Source organism: Entelurus aequoreus, linkage group LG10 (genome assembly GCF_033978785.1).
Source record: "Entelurus aequoreus isolate RoL-2023_Sb linkage group LG10, RoL_Eaeq_v1.1, whole genome shotgun sequence".
Lineage (NCBI taxonomy): Eukaryota > Metazoa > Chordata > Actinopteri > Syngnathiformes > Syngnathidae > Entelurus > Entelurus aequoreus.
The window spans coordinates 46787046-46803642 of NC_084740.1; the positions used below are offsets into that span (position 1 = coordinate 46787046).

The following is a 16597-nucleotide window of genomic DNA, read 5'->3' on the forward strand; positions in this document are numbered from 1 at the left end:
CAATGAGAAACAGGCAACTTTTCTGAGAAAAACCACAAAGGTAAACGAGAGAGCCCTCAAAGCTAGCTACCTTGTTGCTGAACTCGTAGCTAAATCAAAAAAGTCCCACACTGTGGCAGAAACATTAATACTGCCAGCTTGTAAAGCCATCGTAAATGAGATGCTCGGCCCTGACGCGGCCAAAGAGATCGCTAAAGTGCCTCTCTCAGATAACACAATTGCCAGACGTATTGATGATATGTCTGCGGACATCGAAACTATTGTTTTGGAAAAGATGCGCATCTGTAAGAAATTTGCCTTGCAAATTGATGAGTCGACGGATATTAGTGGACATTGTCAGCTCTTGGCCAACGTGCGTTTTGTGGATGGAGAAGCCATTAAAGAAAACTTCCTATTTTGCAAGACACTGCCAGAAAAATCAACAGGAGAGGAAATATTTCGGGTCACGTCGGAATATTTTGACAAAAGCGGGCTTTCGTGGGAAAACTGCACAGGTGTCTGCACTGATGGAGCCGCAGCCATGGTCGGGCGCGTCAAAGGCTTCGTAAGTAGGGTCAAAGAAAAAAACCCGGATGTTATTGTTACGCACTGTTTTTTGCACCGTGAGGCACTCGTTGCAAAGACCTTACCAGCAGATCTAGCTCCTGTTTTGGATGATGTTGTGCGCATAGTGAACTTTGTGAAGACGCGACCTTTGAAATGTCGCTTATTTGCGTCTTTGTGTGAGGAAATGGGAGCGGAACATAAAGTGTTATTGCTCCACACGGAGGTCCGGTGGCTGTCGCGCGGCAAAGTGCTTGCCCGTGTGTATGAGCTGCGAGAGGAACTTAAAGTATTTCTGACAAACGAGAGGTCCGATTACTCAAAGCTGCTTGCAAGTAATGAGTGGTGTGCAAAGCTGGCATACCTGGCTGATATATTTCATCATCTGAATGAACTGAACACACGGATGCAAGGCCGAAATGAAAATCTGCTTACAAGCACTGATAAAATGAATGGATTCCGTTTGAAGTTGCAGCTCTGGCAACAACATGTGCAGCGTGGCAACCTTGAGATGTTCCCATTCACCGAGAAACTGCATGATGGCAACACTGCTGCAATGTGCGAAGTGATTGGCACACATTTGAAAACTCTTGAGAAAAAGTTGTTATTTTATTTCTCTTCAGCCTTCACAGAATGCCTTGACTGGGTCAGGGACCCATACAGCTCAGCATCCATTGCTGGTAAGGACATGACTTTAAAGGAGCAAGAGGAACTCATTGAACTGAAACAAGATCGGGGTTTAAAGCTAAACTTTGCTGATCTTCCTTTGGACAGTTTTTGGTTATCTGTTGCCAAGGAGTTCCCCATTCTGGCCAACAAAGCCATTTTGACATTGCTCCCGTTTTCAACCACATATCTATGTGAGCTGAGCTTCTCAAGCTTGACTGCGATAAAAACTAAAAACAGAGAGAGACTGAGAGCTGTTGAGGAAGAGCTTCGTGTGTGTCTTTCTACCATTTCTGCCAGGATATCCATTTTGTGTTCATCGAAACAGGCCCAGGTTTCACACTAGGTGAGTATAAATACATTTAGAAACTATTTTATTAACTATATGTATTATATACTGTGTTAGAGTGTCATTTTGTGTAATTTTGGTTGGTGGTGTGCCGCAGGATTTTGGAAATGTAAAAAGTGTGCCGCGGCTCAAAAAAGGTTGAAAATCACTGGAATAGACTGTCGAGTTTCAGATGAAAGTTCTCTTTTTCTGGCCATTTTGAGCGTTTAATTGACCCCACTAATGTGATGCTCTAGAAACTCAATCTGCTCAAAGGAAGGTCAGTTTTGTAGCTTCTGTAATGAGCTAAACTGTTTTCAGATGTGTGAACATGATTGCACAAGGGTTTTCTAATCATCGATTAGCTTTCTGAGCCAATGAGCAAACACATTGTACCATTAGAACACTGGAGTGATAGTTTCTGGAAATGGGCCTCTATACACCTATGTAGATATTGCACCAAAAACCAGACATTTGCAGCTAGAATAGTCATTTACCACATTAGCAATGTATAGAGTGTATTTCCTTAAAGTTAAGACTAGTTTAAAGTTATCTTTATTGAAAAGTACAGTGCTTTTCCTTCAAAAATAAGGACATTTCAATGTGACCCCAAACTTTTGAACGGTAGTGTATATATATATATATATATACATATACACATATATATATATATATATATATATATATATAGATAGATAGATAGATAGAGAGAGAGATCATAATAACTTGAAGTAAATAATGAAGATTGAAAACCAATTACAAAAAAATAAATCCAAAACAAATTTACTAAAAGCTTATCTTTTTTATATTTGCATAGTATGTATACATTATTAATGTTGTAAATATAAATCTTTATATATAAAAATGCTGGTCCTAAAGAGGTAGGCATTTTTCAGAGGTTGTCAAGGTCACACATACAATAATGTGTGTGCGTGTGTGTGTGTGTGTGTGTGTGTGTGTTCTTCAGACATAAAGAAGGAAAAGTATCTTCCATATGAGGAGGTGTGAACAAGTTAGGACATAAATCATGGTCCCAATAACATTGCATCTAATACTAGAGTCCGTGAACATTGCTCCAAAGTCAGGATTTTTTGTTGATTTAATGTGCATAAAAATTTAACATTGACAGGTGCAAAGGCAGCAATATAGGATAAAACAAGACATCAGCTAAAGAAGGACTAAAGAAGGACTTCCCTATTCATCCCCCTCTGGCCAACATATGTAATAACAAGTGTGAGTAAGAAATTGAAATGTGCCTCCTTTGGCCAAAATGTATCAAATAAATATGTATATAGAGACATACTGTAATAACTTGAAGTAAATAATGAAGATTAAAAACCAATTACAAACAAAACATTTAAAGCAAAATTTATTAAAATTAACTAAAAGCTTACCTTTTTAATATTTGCATAGTATGTATATATTAATGTTGTAAATACACATCTTTATATATCTAGAAAGGGTGGTCCTAAAGAGGTAGGCACTGTCACATCTAATAAAGAGCCAAATACTAGAGTCTGTGAACATTGCTCCAAAGTCAAAATTTGTTGTTGATTTAATGTGCATACAAAAGTGAACATTGACAGGTGCAAAGGCAGCAATATATGATAAAACAAGACGGCAGCTAAAGAAGGACTTCCCTATTCATCCCCAAAAAACCTGCCAGGTGAGCAGCTGATTTGACCACTTCTGGTGCTGACGTAAGACAACCTGCGTCCCATATGTTTATTTCTATGAAATACGTTTATTTCTACCATATAATCAACCATCAACCATTCTGTGTGAGCAGTTTAACAGTACAGATGATACATATTTAACAATCATACACATTTACACACAAAAAGAAAAGAAAAAGAATGACAGAAAAAGGAATAGGCTGAAGCCAAAGCTTATATTTGGGGGATTACCCCCAATACTTCTTAGACGGAAACATAAATAATGACAACATGAAGGAAGTAGTTGAAAGCTTCAATAATTACTTTGTAAATATTGGAAGAAAGGATTCCAGACCCAGTTTCAATTGAGGACTATAATGATACCATAGAGCCAAATCCCAACTCCATGTTCCTCAGTAATGTGACACAGGAGGAAATAGTTATAATCCTGTAATCTAAGACTTCAACTGATTGTAATGGAATTGATATGGAAACCATAAAAAAGGTTCTAGAAGAGATCTCAGGACCATTCATGTATATTAGTAACCTATCATTTCAAATACCCAAACAAAATGAAAATAGCTAAAGTTGCACCAATTTATAAGACTGGAGACAAACACCAATTTACAAATTATAGACCTGGGGCCGTACTTATCAAGCTTCTCAGAATTACTCCTAAGAAGTCTGCTAAGAGTTGACTTAAGAGTAAATAAATTCTTCGCTGAAAGCTGCACTTAAAAGTTAGTTATCAAGCGTCTTACTCACACTTTCAGCGAAGTGTAGGACTGAATCTTAAGTGTCACACTCAGAGCTGAATTACGACATTACTATGTGCCGTAAATGGAATTTTAGGTGACGTCATTTCTGTGTCCATAGAAATGACCAATCACGGAAGGGAATCCGTTGTCTAAGAATAAAGAAATATCTTGGAAATATTTAATTGGACAATGGGAGTGTATATTTTGACAATAAACTACAAAATAATACAAAACAAACTAGTCCCCGCCGGCACTCACGCTACCGCTCCCTCTCTTCTCTTCTCTCGCCCACACACTCACTGACGTCACTCACCTCACGGCCACACACATACGCTACTGTCATAACATTTTCTTTCCAATTCATTAATTAGGCAACTAATTTGAAACTGGTGTGGGTGGCTCTATATATACTAGCCCACTGCAGTCACATGCAGAAATCAACATGGAATCGAAAAGTATTAAATCTGTGACAAAAATAATACCCGCTCTGTCTAAACGATACTGTTTGATCAGCTGCTCGTCATCAAACAAATCCAGGACATCGTTCCGCTCCCTGAATGTTCGCGCACGTCTCTCTCGCCTCAGTGCCATCCCCTGCTGGCAACTCCTAACCACTTAAGACACCTCTGAAGGTCTCTTAAATATCGTGGAGAGTAGGAGTGATTCTTAGACTTAAGAACGTTGATAAAAAGCTTTTATTCTTAAGTTTGAGAGTAGGACTAAATTTCGCAAATTCTCAGGACTTAAGTGTAAAATGGCACTCTAAGAAGCTTGATAAGTACGGCCCCTGTTTCTTTACTTCCACAATTTTCTAAAATCATTGAAAAAGTGTCCAATAACAGATTAGAGAGTTTCACAAACAAACATAGAATAGTAGAAGAGAACCAATATGGATACACAGCTAATGTTTCAACTTTGATGGCTTTAATTGAAATGACAGAAGAAATGAGCAATGCAATAGATAGTAAAAAATGTGCAGCAGCAGTGTTGTTGGATCTAACTAAAGCATTTGACACAATTAATCACAATATTTTCATCCAAAAACTAGAAGGATATGGCATCAGAGGGTTGGTCTTAAACTGGATAAGAAGTTATTTAACCAACAGGAAACAATACGTGAAGCTAGGCCAACACACTTCTACAACACTAAATATATCCTGTGGTGTACCTCAGGGATCAATACTCGGACCTAAATTATTCAATCTCTATATAAATGACATTTGTAAAGTTACAAAAGATTTAAAGTTAGTATTATTTGCAGATGATACAACAGTGTTTCGTTCAGGAGAGAACACACAGAAGATAATACAAATAATAACAGAAGAAATGAACACATTAAAAAGATGCTTTGACAATCTTTGAATCTCAGTAAAAGTAAAATAATGCTATTTGGTAACAGTAGAAGAGAAAGTCAAACACAAATACAAATAGACGGAATAGAAATTGAAAGAGTAAATGAAACCACATGTCTAGGTATAATAATTGATGATAAATTGAACTAAAAATGTCATGTAAAAAATATACAACATAAAGTAGCAAGAAACACGTCAATAATGAATAAAGCAAAACATGTTCTAGACCAAAAATGACTTCATATTCTCTACTGCTCACTAGTGTTACATATCTGACTTATTGTGTAGAAATATGGGAAATAAGTACAAAAGTACACTTCATTCATTAACTGTGTTACAAAAAAGATCAGTTATAATAATACATCATGTTGGATATAGACAACATACAAACACTTTATTTATTCAATCACAAATACTGAAATTCCACCACATAGTGAATTTGCAAACAGCTAAAATGATACACAAAGCAAACTATAACCTGCTAGCCAAGAATGTACAACAATTCTCAACTAAAGAGGAGAAATATAATCTTAGAGAAAAATGTAATTTAAAACATTTGTATGCACGTACAACACTTAAGACCTTCAGTATATCAGTATGTGGAATTAAATGTTGGAATGGATGAAGCAAAGCAATCAAACAATGTACTAATATGATCCACTTCAAGAAACTCTTCACACTTAAAGTGTTTACAAAGTACAAAGAAGAAGAACCATGATAAATATTCTCAATTTATTTCATCCATCATTCATTTTCTACATCATCTTACTCATCTCACCATATGAAATATAACTTACTTCACTCATTATTATTGATTTATTTTTATTGTGATTACTTATGGAGTATATTGTGAATACATTGAGAACAGGAAGTCAACTAAAGTTTTAGCAACTGTTATGTAAAAGAAAAGGGGTAGGATTAAATAAGCTGTGCTTCTTCCTACTCCTTTTCCAACATGTTGAATAGACTAACTGGAAATTGTGATGTATCATTTTGTATGCATGCATGTGTGATGTATCATGTTGTATGCATGCATGTGTGATGTATCATGTTGTATGCATGCATGTGTGATGTATCATGTTGTATGCATGCATGTGTGATGTATCATGTTGTATGCATGCATGTGTGATGTATCATGTTGTATGCATACATGTGTGATGTATCATGTTGTATGCATGCATGTGTGATGTATCATTTTGTATGCATGCATGTGTGATGTATCATGTTGTATGCATGCATGTGTGATGTATCATGTTGTATGCATGCATGTGTGATGTATCATGTTGTATGCATGCATGTGTGATGTAACATGTTGTATGCATGCATGTGTGATGTAACATGTTGTATGCATGCATGTGTGATGTATCATGTTGTATGCATGCATGTGTGATGTATCATGTTGTATGCATGCATGTGTGATGTAACATGTTGTATGCATGCATGTGTGATGTATCATGTTGTATGCATGCATGTGTGATGTATCATGTTGTATGCATGCATGTGTGATGTATCATGTTGTATGCATGCATGTGTGATGTATCATGTTGTATGCATGCATGTGTGATGTATCATGTTGCATGCATGCATGTGTGATGTAACATGTTGCATGCATGCATGTGTGATGTATCATGTTGCATGCATGCATGTGTGATGTATCATGTTGCATGCATGCATGTGAGATGTATCATGTTGCATGCATGCGTGTGTGATGTATCATGTTGCATGCATGCGTGTGTGATGCATCATGTTGCATGCATGCGTGTGTGATGCATCATGTTGCATGCATGCGTGTGTTATGCATAATGTTGCATGCATGCGTGTGTTATGCATCATGTTGCATGCATGCGTGTGTGATGCATCATGTTGCATGCATGCGTGTGTGATGCATCATGTTGCATGCATGCGTGTGTGATGCATAATGTTGCATGCATGCATGTGTGATGCATCATGTTGCATGCATGCATGTGTGATGCATAATGTTGCATGCATGCATGTGTGATGCATCATGTTGCATGCATGCATGTGTGATGCATCATGTTGCATGCATGCATGTGTGATGCATCATGTTGCATGCATGCATGTGTGATGCATCATGTTGCATGCATGCATGTGTGATGCATCATGTTGTATGCATGCATGTGTGATGCATCATGTTGTATGCATGCATGTGTGATGCATCATGTTGTATGCATGCATGTGTGATGCATCATGTTGTATGCATGCATGTGTGATGCATCATGTTGTATGCATGCATGTGTGATGTATCATGTTGTATGCATGCATGTGTGATGTATCATGTTGTATGCATGCATGTGTGATGTATCATGTTGTATGCTTGCATGTGTGATGCATCATGTTGTATGCATGCATGTGTGATGCATCATGTTGTATGCATGCATGTGTGATGTATCATGTTGTATGCATGCATGTGTGATGCATCATGTTGTATGCATGCATGTGTGATGCATCATGTTGTATGCATGCATGTGTGATGTATCATGTTGTATGCATGCATGTGTGATGCATCATGTTGTATGCATGCATGTGTGATGCATCATGTTGTATGCATGCATGTGTGATGCATCATGTTGTATGCATGCATGTGTGATGCATCATGTTGTATGCATGCATGTGTGATGCATCATGTTGTATGCATGCATGTGTGATGTATCATGTTGTATGCATGCATGTGTGATGTATCATGTTGTATGCATGCATGTGTGATGTATCATGTTGTATGCATACATGTGTGATGTATCATGTTGTATGCATGCATGTGTGATGTATCATGTTGTATGCATGCATGTGTGATGTATCATGTTGTATGCTTGCATGTTCCAAATAAAATCAAAGTCAAGTCAAGTCAAGTCAACTAACACTTGGTGGACATTCAAGACACAAAATGCAAATGGAGTATTGTTGGTGTATTTTGGATGGTTATAGAGGACCTCCCATTGGCTCCATTGCAAGTGGACTTTTATTTACATTTATGAGTTAGAATTAGGGCTGGGTGATGTATGGAATATACTGGATATATCGTGGGTTTGTCTCTGTGCGATATAGAAAATGACTATATGGTGATATTGGAGTATACGTTCTCACACAGTTGCTTTTAGCTGCAGGCATTACACTACAGCAGGGGTCACCAACCTTTTTGAAACCAAGAGCTACTTCTTGGGTACTGATTAATGCGAAGGGCTACCAGTTTGATACACACTTAAATAAATTACCAGAAATAGCCAATTTTCTCAATTTACCTTTAACTCTATGTTATTATTAATAATAATGATATTTATCTTTGTGGAAACACTGATAATCTTAATAAGTTAAAGTTAAAGTACCAATGATTGTCACACACACACCAGGTGTGGTGAAATTTGTCCTCTGCATTTGACCCATCCCCTTGATCACCCCCTGGGAGGTGAGGGGAGCAATGGGCAGCAGCGGTGCCACGCCCGGGAATCATTTTTGGTGATTTAACCCCCAATTCCAACCCTTGATGCGGAGTGCCAAGCAGGGAGGTAATGGCTCCCATTTTTATAGTCTTTGGTATGACTCGGCCGGGGTTTGAACTCACAACCTACCGATCTCAGGGCGGACACTCTAACCACTAGGCCACTGAGTAGGATGATGTCTCACATTAAATAAATATAGAAACATATAAATATCACTATGCAACACTTTATTTTTATATGTTCTCTAAGTGCACATTTTTCAAATTGAACATTTTCAAATGATCACTTCTAAGACAGTCTTGTGAAATCACAATATCCCATTTTAACTAGCTAGTCACTAACATTTTTTTTAACAAATCATGAATTACTTTGCACCATGTTTGTACAAATAATAACTTATGTAAAATAACAATTAAAATTAAGAATAATTTATGGAACATGATTAGTAATTGTTCCTGATTAAGAATAATTTTAGAATTTTTATGACATGTTTTAAATAGGTTAAAGTCCAATCTGCACTTTGCTAGAATATATAACAAATTGGACCAAGCTATATTTCTAACAAAGACAAATCATTATTTCTTCTAGATTTTCCAGAACAAAAATTTAAAAATTCAAAAGACTTTGAAATAAGATTTAAATTTGATTCTACAGATTTTCTAGATTTGACAGAATATTTTTTTTAAATTTTAATCATAATAAATTTGAAGAAATATTTCACAAATGTTCTTCGTCGAAAAAACAGAAGCTAAAATGAAGAATTAAATTAAAATGTATTTATTATTCTTTACAGGCAGCACAGTGGGTAGAGGGGTTAGTGCGTCTGCCTCACAATACGAAGGTCCTGAGTAGTCTTGAGTTCAATCCCGGCCTCGGGATCTTTCTGTGTGGAGTTTGCATGTTCTCCCCGTGACTGCATGGGTTTCCTCCGGATACTCCGGCTTCTTTCCACCTCCAAAGACATCCACCTGGGGATAAGTTGATTGGCAACACTAAATTGGCCCTAGTGTGTGAATGTGAGTGTGAATGTTGTCTGTCTATCTGTGTTGGCCCTGCGATGAGGTGGCGACTTGTCCAGGGTGTACCCCACCTTCCGCCCAATTGTAGCTGAGATAGGCTCCAGCGCCCCCCGCGACCCCGAAGGGAATAAGCGGTAGAAAATGGATGGATATTATTCTTTACAATAAAAATTAAAAAATTACTTGAACATTGATTTAAATTGTCAGGAAAGAAGAGGAAGAAATTTAAAAGGTAAAAAGGTATATGTGTTAAAAAATCCTAAAATCATTTTTAAGGTTGTATTTTTTCTCTAAAATTGTCTTTCTGAAAGTTATAAGAAGCAAAGTAAAAAAAAAAAAAGAATTTATTTAAACAAGTGAAGACCAAGTCTTTAAAATATTTTCTTGGATTTTCAAATTCTATTTGAGTTTTGTCTCTCTTAGAATTAAAAATGTCAAGCAAAGCGAGACCAGTTTGCTAGTTGTGGGGAGGCAGGGCCGGCGGACCAACGGCGCCCGCTCCAAGATGGCGGCGAGGAGGCGTGGACGAGCGATCGGCAAGGCGGGACACGCTGGGAGCGACGCCGCAATCAGCATAAGGTGCGTGGCCCGCGCAGCTGTGGACAGTGCAATCACCATTTTGGACCGTATAAAAGGGTGCATCAAGAGAGGAGACGGAGAAAGACGGCGGACGGGAGGAATCCATCCTCTGCTGCCACGCAAACGACGGCGACGTGCTGCTGAAAAGCAGACGGCAGACGGAAGGAAACCCTTCGTGTGCTCACGTGAGAAATAAGGCAGCTGCTGAAAAGCATGCAAAAGACTCTGTGATTGAAATGATAAAGAAGTCTAAACCGTCTCACGACAATGTCTTCCCTGGATGGTCCTGAGAACCCGCACGACAGTTAGGACTGTCACACTAGTAAATAAATAAAATTTAAAAATAGAGGCAGCTCACTGGTAAGTGCTGCTATTTGAGCTATTTTTAGAACAGGCCAGCGGGTGACTCATCTGGTCCTTACGGGCGACCTGGTGCCCGCGGGCACCGCATTGGTGACTCCTGCCCTACAGGCTCTTCTCACTCTTTCTTGTGTCTCCTTCTCACAGAGACATAAAACAAGCGCACCTTCTTACATACGTCACATACTGTCACGTGTGCAACGTCATACGCTCTCACGGAGCAGACAGGTAGCGGCATGGTAACGTTAGCTGTGGTGCTAGTGGTAATACGAGAGAAAGAAGGTGCCAATCTGGTAACAAATGAAGGAATAATTAATTCCCAAGACAAACAGCAGGGGGTCCATCGTCTGGCGGTGGTTTGGCTTCAAGCGGGTAGATGGTGAACAAGTATGCGGCAAAAGCGTTGCTAAAAAAAGTAGCAGCACTGCTAATGTAGCATCCTTTGAAAAGTCACCCGCTAGAGAATGAGGAGTGCTTGAAACTCTGCATGTCAACATCTCCGTTCAGTGCCACACCCACAAAATGCCCAAGCAACCATTTCCACATCAACACCGTATGAAACAAATAGTCAACAACAGAAGGAGATAACGTCCGCAGGAACCTACCACATAGTGAAGGACATACACTATTTGATGTCCTATTATGCAGCTCATTTTTATTTGACACTTATTGAAATATCTTGTGTGACATCATGCACAAAAGTGCACTTTATTTGTTTTAAAGTATTGTAGTGGCCTTCTGTACAAAAAGTGCACTTTAATTTAGTGTTGTTTTGATATGTCATATTAGTGACATCATGCACAAAAGTGCACTAATAGCTTGTTTTAAAATGTCTCTGACAATCTTGCACTTTCTCTTTTGAAATGACATGAATGTTTGTGCCACTGCTTAATAACTGTTTAATAAATACACTTTTGCTAAATTGACTTAGTTGTGGTTTCCCTCTCTGCATGAAAGTTTAAATGTAGCATATATTAATGCAGAATGAAGAAGAATGTTTTAATGTAGACACATAGAATCATCATACTGCTGTGATTATATGCATCAAGTGTTCATTCAAGGCTAAGGCAAAATATCCACATATATATGGTGTATCGTGACATGGCCTAAACATATCCACATATATATGGTGTATCGTGACATGGCCTAAACATATCCACATATATATGGTGTATCGTGACATGGCCTAAACATATCCACATATATATGGTGTATCGTGACATGGACTAAACATATCCACATATATATGGTGTATCGTGACATGGTCTAAACATATCCACATATATATGGTGTATCGTGACATGGCCTAAACATATCCACATATATATGGTGTATCGTGACATGGCCTAAACATATCCACATGTATATGGTGTATCGTGACATGGCCTAAACATATCCACATATATATGGTGTATCGTGACATGGCCTAAACATATCCACATATATATGGTGTATCGTGACATGGCCTAAACATATCCACATATATATGGTGTATCGTGACATGGCCTAAACATATCCACATATATATGGTGTATCGTGACATGGTCTAAACATATCCACATATATATGGTGTATCGTGACGTGGCCTAAACATATCCACATATATATGGTGTATCGTGACATGGTCTAAACATATCCACATATATATGGTGTATCGTGACATGGACTAAACAAATCCACGTATATATCGTGTATCGTGACATGGCCTAAACATATCCACATATATATGGTGTATCGTGACATGGACTAAACATATCCACATATATATGGTGTATCGTGTAATGGCCTAAACACATCCACATATACATTATGTATCGTGACATGGCCTAAACATATCCACATATATATGGTGTATCGTGACATGGCCTAAACATATCCACATATATATGGTGTATCGTGACATGGCCTAAACATATCCACATATATATGGTGTATCGTGACATGGCCTAAACATATCCACATATATATGGTGTATCGTGACATGGCCTAAACATATCCACATATATATGGTGTATCGTGACATGGACTAAACATATCCACCTATATATATGGTGTATCGTGACATGGACTAAACATATCCACCTATATATATGGTGTATCGTGACATGGACTAAACATATCCACATATATATGGTGTATCGTGACATGGCCTAAACATATCCACATATATATGGTGTATCGTGACATGGCCTAAACATATCCACATATATATGGTGTATCGTGACATGGCCTAAACATATCCACATATACATTATGTATCGTGACATGGCCTAAACATATCCACATATATATGGTGTATCGTGACATGGCCTAAACATATCCACATATATATGGTGTATCGTGACATGGCCTAAACATATCCACATATATATGGTGTATCGTAACATGGCCTAAACATATCCACATATATATGGTGTATCGTGACATGGCCTAAACATATCCACGTATATATATGGTGTATCGTGACATGGCCTAAACATATCCACATATATATGGTGTATCGTGACATGGACTAAACATATCCACATATATATGGTGTATCGTGACATGGCCTAAACATATCCACATATATATGGTGTATCGTGACATGGACTAAACATATCCACATATATATGGTGTATCGTGACATGGCCTAAACATATCCACATATATATGGTGTATCGTGACATGGACTAAACATATCCACATATATATGGTGTATCGTGACATGGACTAAACATATCCACATATATATGGTGTATCGTGACATGGACTAAACATATCCACATATATATGGTGTATCGTGACATGGACTAAACATATCCACATATATATGGTGTATCGTGACATGGACTAAACATATCCACATATATATGGTGTATCGTGACATGGCCTAAACATATCCACATATATATGGTGTATCGTAACATGGCCTAAACATATCCACATATATATGGTGTATCGTGACATGGACTAAACATATCCACATATATATGGTGTATCGTGACATGGCCTAAACATATCCACATATATATGGTGTATCGTGACATGGCCTAAACATATCCACATATATATGGTGTATCGTGACTAGGGATGATACTCGAAACCGGTTTTCCCGGTTGTTCGATAAGAAAAGAACCGAGTCCTCGGACTCACATCCCTTTTTGAGAACCGGTACCCGTTATCGAGACCACTATAGTAAAGAAAAAGAGTTGGTTCTTTATTCGAATCCCTCGGAACGAATCCCGTCCCGGGACGGGACGTCACGTAGCTCAGTCATTAGGCGCAGATAGGGAAAGCAGGAAAAACAATGGACCGCGCTCCAAGGTGTAATAAAGTTAAAAACAAAAGGTATAATCCAATGAATAACTTTACTGAGAGATTTGAGCAGGGTACAAACACATGACGAACACTTTTACGACCAACCGGAAACATAGCAACCAGGCTAGCAACGCACCTCCTTTACGGCAGCTGTCGCAACTCAAAGCAACCGCAGCACATAGTACATATATATGACATCTCCCTTTTTTAACTTTTGTTTTTCTTTCCTTGTAAACAAAACAAAATCACACTTATGTGTTGTCTGTCTAATTATAAATAATGCAGACGAGGCGTGTTGGCTGAGTTCTTGACGTTTACTTTCACAGCGTGCTCATAACCTCATTCTCAGCTGCCGGTGGTGACATGCAACAACACTTTTCGGTGCTACCGCGCATGCTCGTCACTCTTGTTGCATGCTGGGTAGTGTAGTTGTTATTTTCCCTAGCCCATAACATCACATCTTTTCCCCTATAAAGAAAGATTTTAACTCAAAGTGTATTTCTTTTTTTAGCTTTAACTTTTCATTTTTTAGCATTGTAACCACATTTGCAAACAACTTTTCTCTTCATAGAATTTTCTTTCAATAAATAAAGTGCAAAAATTTCAAAGCATCATAGCAAACAGTTATGTCAAATAGCAGCAGAAGTGCACTTTTTGGGGAGCTGTGTTATTTTAAGTTTTGTGCCCAAGGGACTGATTTTATTTAACACTATATTATTATTTATACACCTATAGTGATCATGTGACGACCGGGTCGCATGGTAATGCGAAGTGGTTCTCTCAGGGATGCAGATCGGGCTTCGGACACAGCTTGCAGGTAAAGAATGATTTATTTAAACATAAATCAGACAGGAACAAAGAAAAACGTGCTCATAGCACTTAAGGTACCAAACTAAAGGACTAGCGTGGGAGCTAGCAAGCCAAAATAGCCTAGTGTGGAAACTAGCAGCTAAAGAGCAGGAAACAAAAGTCGTCAACTGTTGTGAGAAAACAAACTACGATGCAAGACAGACTGAATGGAAAGGCAGGCTTATATAATGACAGTAATGAAACACAGGTGCGCGTAAGGAACACCCGCGGCACGTGAAAGTAATCAGTAACTATGGTAACCAAACTCAGAAGTGCTTAAACAGGAACTAGAAAGAGATCAAGACTAACAGAAAAACACAAGTGACTAGAAAACGTAAACAGAAATATGATCCGGGCAGCGGATCATAACAGATCACAGAGACAGGTTGTTTTTGTGTTACTGTATATATTTGTTTTTCAGAAAAATCCCACTTAATATACTTTGGGTTACAACAGTCAATATTTATTTATTTTATTTTATTTTTTTAGGGGGGTAACAGTCAATATTTATTTATTTATTAGATTTTATTTTTTTCTTATACAATAAAAGTGAGCTTTTGTTAAACCAAATATTGTGTGTTTTTTTCCATATACAACAACCTATCTGGACTCGATAAGAGAATCGATAAGGAATCGGTTCGATAAGAGGATTCGATAGTAGGCTCGAACTCGATAATTTCTTATCAAACATCATCCCTAATCGTGACATGGACTAAACATATCCACATATATATGGTGTATCGTGACATGGACTAAACATATCCACATATATATGGTGTATCGTGACATGGCCTAAACATATCCACATATATATGGTGTATCGTGACATGGCCTAAACATATCCACATATATATGGTGTATCATGACATGGCCTAAACATATCCACATATACATTATGTATCGTGACATGGCCTAAACTTATCGACATAAAGTATACATGGTGTATCGTGACATGGACTAAACTTATCCACATACAGTATATATGGTGTATCGTGACATGGACTAAACATATCCACATATATATGGTGTATCGTGACATGGACTAAACATATCCACATATACATGGTGTATCGTGACATGGACTAAACATATCCACATATATATGGTGTATCGTGACATGGACTAAACATATCCACATATATATGGTGTATCATGACATGGACTAAACATATCCACATATATATGGTGTATCGTGACATGGACTAAACATATCCACATATATATGGTGTATCGTGACATGGCCTACAGTGTTTCCCATAAACTGCCAAGATACCTGTGGCGGTGGGGGCGTGGCTATGGGCGTGGTCACCATGACATTGTTGAGTAATTTGCATAATTTACTACAATGATATGATTTTCTCTAAAAAGGCTCAAAAAATTTATACTTACTAATTAATAATAACAGTTTTGTTTTATCCATCCATCCATCCATCCATTTTACAATATAATTACAACACTTTATGTACATATTTATATACAGATTTGAACAATAAGTTATTCACTGAAATATATTTATTAATTGTGGTTCTTACAAAAAATATATCTTATAAAAATATAAAAGCTAAAATGTCTCTTAAAGCTCTGCCCCTTTAATTAGTGCATACTAAATAATTTAACTTTAGCCTACTACTACAACCATATTATTTACCAGCAACATAAAGTGAAACAGAGGCAGAGGTGTCCTGCCACAGTCAGTAACAAATAAACAGAAAACCGTTCGTGGTGGTAGATAT

The 16597-nt window shown here is 37.7% G+C and overlaps 1 protein-coding gene across 3 annotated transcripts in view; it reads right to left on the reverse strand.

Moving 5' to 3' along the window:
* The window catches only part of LOC133658699 (zinc finger protein 25-like), a 196459-nt gene that overhangs the window by 16844 nt on the left and 163018 nt on the right, over nt 1-16597 (reverse strand). The gene's annotated exons all lie outside the window — the stretch shown is intronic.